Raw genomic sequence first — 7,033 nt, forward strand, 5'->3', positions numbered from 1 at the left:
CCTACATTTATTCTGTGTCTTTTGTAGACTCTAGAAAGTCTGACTTAAAAAAAAAGGAAAAATCTCCACAAGTGTAGGCAACTGTAGAATCACATTTCTGTCTTTTCAAAGAATTATAGGTCAGTGTGTGATTTACCAGGAAGGTGACCCAATCACCACCTTGCATTTGGTTTTAAAGAAAACATTTAATATCGAGGTCTGGCACAACACTGACATTTAGCTATATCAATCTGTTGCTTCATTTGGCCGGAGTGAGCATCATTGTTAACAGCATCCCCTACAAAAAAGCAACACCACAGCAGCTATGAAATACTGAAATCATGACAAAAGTATTATTATTATTATTATTATTATTATTATTATTATTTAAAAAGACTTTTGTTTGAACTGCAACAATTTGTGAGGTAATTTCCCACAATTATCATGTGGAGATCTTGAGAGAACAGGTCCTCTGAACCAGGTTGTTGAAATCTGGATGTGCCTTCAGCATACAGCAATTTGTGGAAATAGGTGGTTTTAGTTTAGTATTGTGGCACTGCCAGAAATAAAATGGATAGGTTGCGCTCAGATGTGGAGCAAACTGAGATAGGTTGTGATAATAGAGGTCATCCACCAAAATGTCACCTCAGAAATGACAAACCACACACAAATAATTAAATAAATGCACTAAAGAGGCCGCACCCTGGTGGTGACTATGGGTGTATAATGTGTTGTTTTTACTTATTTAGTATTCTGCTGTAAGGGGAAATCCATATTAAATGTAAAAGGAGAAGAAGTATGGTCTGACATTTTGATAAAAATTATGTTACGTGGATGCTACAAAAAAATTGCTTGCATGAGCAGTCCACAATTCCACAATAAACTCCCATCTGGAAGCACCCAGAAATAACAAGGTAGAAAAGGAAGACTTTGGTTAGTCAAGGCTGCACCTGTGGATTTGTACCTACCTGCTCCTGGTCCAGGCAGGAATGGCTCCACAACAGGAAAACAAAAAGAAGAAGCATGATGACTGGGAGAAAGAGGCATAGCAGGCAAGGAAAACAGGAGGTGGGTCTTCTGTGTTCGGTTCCCAGAGTAGCTATTTACTAGGCTGCTATAGCTCAAGCCATGCATTCATCAATTGTCCTTTACCATCCCACAGACTTGGAACTCTTTGTCATCAACATCCACATCAAAGCAATATTTAAATAGTATTTTAAAAACACACACACAAAAATCAGTTACTGATGTGTACTCCAACATCTGTTTTCTCTTACTTAATTATATCTTTAAATGTCTGTCAGGAGAAAGAGCTCCAGTCCTGGCCCATTGGGGGATGGGACATTAATTGGAGCATTTTGCAGAAGAAAATTTGCTTTTAATGGTGAACAGATGATCTCTTTCTCTGTCTCTCAAACCTTCAACTTCATATTTTCTAACCCTGAACTTCTTCATTCTAAAGACGAGAGTCCTTTACACAACTGCTTGTCATTGCAGGTAACTAACATTACTAATAACTACTAGTAGATGAGGGTTTTTGTAATTCTAAATAAGCCAGATATTTTGTTTTCTGGCTTTCCTTCCCTCAAGTGGAATACTGTAGAGCAGGCATTGCCAATATGGTGCTCACAGGCACACATGTATCTGAAGAAACTTTTCCTGGCACCTGCAACCCATCCCCACCCCCAAAAAATAGGCTTCATTGTTGTTGATAGAAAAGTAATGGTGCATCCTTTGCTGTGGTGTCCACAATGGTGTCTCTGCCCACAGGCCCCCAAAGATTGCTTCCCTGCCTCCCCGCACCCCGAGTGATTGTCATATATACCGGTAATCCAAATTATATATATGACAGACATATGTGAGTGAACCAAAATACTGTATGAAAGTGACAACAGAACCAAACTGGTATGAAAAAGTAAATGGCATCACTGAGAACATATCTGCAAGTTTATGCACTAGTTTTTGCACCTGCCTTAGAGTTGTAGCTGCTTTTATCTACTTCCTGTCTTTTACCTCCCTACTACAGAGACAAAACAACATTATGGTCCAGAGGCTCCTATGACAACTGTCTTCACAGACCAATCACTGAGCAAAAACAGAAAATGGTAAGTATTTTCCAATGACACTGTGACCTCGATGAAAGCTATTTACCAGACAGACACACAAAGGAACTATTTTACCCCAATGAAGTTCAAATGGCTCTTTTCCAGCTGGCAATAAATCACCTTTGTAGGAGTTAATCCGTCTGAATTAATACAGGATGTTAATAGCTGCTTCTTTGGCAGCAGAAGGTCAACATTTGATCTCCCTGATTATAGGTTAGTGCTGTTACGAGGTCAGGAGATTCACACCTTTTCTTACCAGCAGTGGTAAAGTCTGCATGGAGCAGAATGCCTGACCAACTACTCTTCATGTGAGGAGCTGTTTGTGTGCAGTAGTTCCAATGTTTAAATCAGTGAAAAACAGGATTTTCTCTTATTATAAATCCTTCATTTTTTTTCACAAATAAAAATATGATAATTTTATTTAGCAATAAATGTACAGGTGTGGCATTGTTGTTGCAGAATAGCCAAATGTTGCAGGAATTTACATTTTACTAGCTAATGTGATAACCTCCTTCTCCCAGTTAATATGTGTGTTGTTATTGGAATGTCGTGTCGTTGGAACATGTTGGGTAGTGCCCATGTCACCCCTTATTTGTGACATTTTGTTTTTGTTTTTTCGTTTAAAAAACACATTTTTTAATCTTTTGGTTTAGTGGCTGTGCACTTCATACTGTAACATTCCAGTACACAAGTGCTCACATACTCTCAGATAGACATATGATAGGCAGACAGGCAGGCAGGCAGACATGCACTGCCTAGGCTTGATCATCCTTTGCAGAAATCCCCCAGCATTTGGTAAATATTTTTGTTTCTTTTTGCAATTCACTCCTCGAGAGGGTGCCCTTCCCCTATCTCCCCACTTTTAGCAAGACAGCCTGCCAATTGGTTACACAGGAAGAGGACATGGTGCTAATTGTGGTGGATTGGAATAGTGCCAGAAGAGGTCTAGAAATAAGCAGGAGAGATATTTCATCTGAAGCTCACCCTCATCCACCACTGCTATATATTGGGATGAAGTGAACTTGCACTTGACTCTTGTAGATCATTGCTTGGTCCACAGTCTGAAACTGGATTGTGGAATGGTGAATTTGGTAACTTGTAAAACACAGGGCAGGGGTGGGTGATGTGCTTGAAATGTATGGTGTGTACACAGTCTGTATCTTTAATAGAGCTTTTCCATCTTCTGAAGCATAAGGGGAAGTATTCTTTTATGGTAGAATTTCCATGCAACATTTTCCAAAAACATGTCACATCAGCGGAAGAGTCACCCTGCTAGTGTACTCCTTTAAGTCAGTCACAGAATCAACAAGGAGGTGTTTTCTTGAAGAGAGCAGCGTATTGTGGTGTGTGCTGTTAGGCATATCAAGAATGTCAGTGACAGGCACTACATCATGCCAAGCATGCAAAAAAAAAAAAAATCAAAATATGCATTTGTTTAAATGTGCCTCTTTTTAGCTTTACAGCTGCCACAGAACAGAGGGAGAAATTATATCTCTTTCGCAGGCTATCACTTTAAACTGACGGAAAAGATGTAGTTATGATTTAAAGGCTCACGGCAAAGCAAAATATCAGAGCAGTGCCCCAAATCTGACAAGCTGTGAAAAACGGGAGGACTGACTAGCTGCTGAAAATATGTACCACTATGCTGTGTTCTTGTCTTGATATCCTTGTGCACCTTAGTGCCCTGGATTAGTCTTGTGCAGAGAGTGAAAAGGAATTAAAAGGATGAAGATATATACAAGCAAGATAGAATCACATATGAGGACAGCAGTATGAACTGTGCATCTGAATACAGGAGATTAGACTTATTGAAGGAGAGAGAAATATGGGGAGAATAATAGCTCTCTTTATTCTTCAAACTCTGATCTCTGGAAAGCAGAGGCAATGTTTGTCCTCCCCAAAGCCCAGCACCACATTAAAGAGGAAGATGGGGGGCTGGGGGGGCCTGCTCCAGCCCATGGGTTCACCTTCTCTATATGATAGGCAGATCTGAAGTTATTGTTACCATTCACCATATTTACGGTACTTCTTGGCTCCCTCCTTTTCTAAGTCAGTACTGATGACAACTCAAGCCTGCCGAGTCCTTGAGCATTAAGAGGCTTCATGTCTAATGGTCCAGAGGAAACCATCCAAGTGCTGACAATCGAATTGGAAATGTCGCTACCTGCCATAATAGCCAGCTTTGAAGGGATCTGAACTGCTGTGCCAGCAGTTTAGACAAGATAATTGGCAATCATCCTAATCTTGGAGATAACCTTTCAGCGGAGCAGAGGAAAGACCCATAAGTACTTGTTTTAAACAGTGTCTTTTAAACTCACAGATCTCCTTGGTATACTGTGTCAGTTTATTCATTTAAAACCTGGGGAGAAAGTGATGCTTCCTAAAGAATCTGTTGGACATGGCTATCTCCTAGCAATCTAGAGAGCCAAAGGGAATAGGCAAGTGCAAGAGAACCTGGGAAATAATTAAAAAAGCATGCATTATGTATTTATTAATTAATTAATTAATTATATGCCGCTTCATTGCCAAAATGGCTTCTTACAGGTTTACAAGTATAGAACCAATTACAACAAATTTAAACACACTTAATTAAAATACACAATAAAACAGTTTCATCAAAACATTAAAATAAGCACCCACAATTGAAATGTGCAATAAAATAGACCCATTAAAACAGCACAGCAATTAAGACAGTTTAAAAAACACGATTAAAACAGGAGGTCCAGGTCAGGAGATCAGAGGAATGCATGTCTGAACAGCTGTGCTTCAAGAGCCAGTGGAATGCCAATGCTGATGGAGCCTCTCCTATTTCAGCAAGGAGGGCATTCCACAACACTGGCTCCACTAGTGGAAGAAGCTGCCTCAATACACCACAAGTTAGAAATCACCGGGCCATGGCAAAACTAGCCAGATTCCATTCATGTCCTTATTGCATAGTGGCGGGAAGTCTTTCAGATCAGTTGGTTCAGAGTTTATGGTTTGGATGTAAGTAGCAGGACCTTAAAACTACTGGCATAATATGTGCCCAATGACAAGCACCATTGGGGCTGCAGCAATCTGCATCTGTTACAGCTTCCCCTCCCAACTAGCCATGAGGGAAGTCTCACATAGAGCACATTACAATTTTCCAGACATGAGGTTACCAGTTCATGAATCAAAGTGGCCAAGTGATCCCTGCCCAGAAAAGGGGGCAGCTGATGCCCCAGCCAAATCTGGTAATAGGTGCTCTTCACCATGGAGGCCATTTTGGACAAAGATGATTCCTTTAACACCCTTAAACTGTGTACCTGTTTTTTTCAGTGGAAGTGTAACTATTTCTACAACAGGCAAAGTTCACAAGATTTTGGAGCCACTCACCCATATTCTCTTTGTCTTAGCAGGATTCAGTCCACCACTCTATCCAGACACTGATTCAGCTTGTGCACAGCTTTTCCTGACTCAGATTTAATGGAGAAATAGAACTGGGTGCCCCAGCCCTCCTGATGACTGAGCCAACGTCTTCATGTGGGTGCTAAACAGCACTGGCAACAAAATAGTGCCTTGTAACACACTTCAACTAAGTTGCCAGATTGTAGACACATAGTCCCACAATGGTGTTCTCTGAGACTGGCCATGCAGGTAAGAACGGAAGCGCCATGAAATAGTACTTCAATTTCCCAACATATGGAAATAGTCCAGGAGGATACCATGGTGAATGGCACCAAAAACATTGAGAGCTGCAACAGGAGCAAGAGTGTTGCACTCCTCTTGTCTTTCCGCTTTAGGTCACCAATCAGGGCAACCAGAGCTGATTCTGTGCCAAACCAAGCCTGACCCCAGACTGAAATAGGTCCAGATAATCTGTTTCCTCCAAAAGTGCCTGTAGCTGAATCATCACCACCCTCTTGAGAACCTTGCTTAAAAAGATGTATCAGCAACAGGGCAATAGCTGTCAAACTCCTGAGGGCCCAGGGAGTCTTTTTCCCCCAGGAGCAGGTACACTGTCTCCTTCAAGTTGGTGTGGACCACTCCTTCATGCAAGGATGCATTAGTTACCCAGTCAGCCCATTCCCTGTATGACTCGCATGAACAAGCCAGGATGAGCAGGGGCTGAGAGGACAAGTTGTGGAACACACAGCCAAAAAAAGAGTTGAACTTGCAGTCCAGAAGCTTTGATTAAAGGTGCAGATCTCTTGAAGATCCTCAACAGATCTCTGCTATTGGTCCACAGTACACTGCAGTCCACCAGACACAATGTGCTTTAAACCTTTGTTAAAATGGCCACATGAAAAACATGAGATGACAGCACAGGATGGCTATTCCAGACAAAAGAGCTAATATGGGAGCAGCTACCAGCACTAGGTCTCAAAAGAGTCAAGGTCCATATCTGTAAACCGGAAACTGTAGATGTTCTATATCAGACCTTCATTCTAAGCCTTTTCCCTTGACTTTTGCTACACCATTTGGTATTTTATACTTGGAACTTGCTCATGCCACAGCTTCTGATTTTAAAACCGGTCATTAAAAAAGGAATTTTAAAAATGTGTGCAATTATATATTTGACATTTTTAGATGAGGCAGTATTTCCAGTGTTCTCAAGTAGCTAAATTCATTTTCAGGAGCTGGAATTATCCCCTCATGAATGCCTAGTAGGAACTATTGCATTTTAAGTAGTGGGCCCTATTTCTAGAAATGTATTTCATACATACATTTCAAGAGGATGAAATGGCTTCATCCAGAGATGTATCTGGGGTTGTTGAAACCAGCCCCTGCCAGGGACACAAAAATCACCCGTCAGAATATGGAGTGTATGACGTCTATGTGTGTGGCAATGCACCACTGCTGTCGTGGTGAGATCAAACATGTGAGAAACTTCCTGTCCTTTTCGAACCATGGCACAAAGGCATAAAGTGATTTTTTCCTGGGTGAGTGCCAATACACAAGGGGCCCTAGGTATGTCTCTGGCCTCA

This window comes from Podarcis pityusensis (genome assembly GCF_964106645.2).
Source record: "Podarcis pityusensis genome assembly, chromosome: 7".
Lineage (NCBI taxonomy): Eukaryota > Metazoa > Chordata > Lepidosauria > Squamata > Lacertidae > Podarcis > Podarcis pityusensis.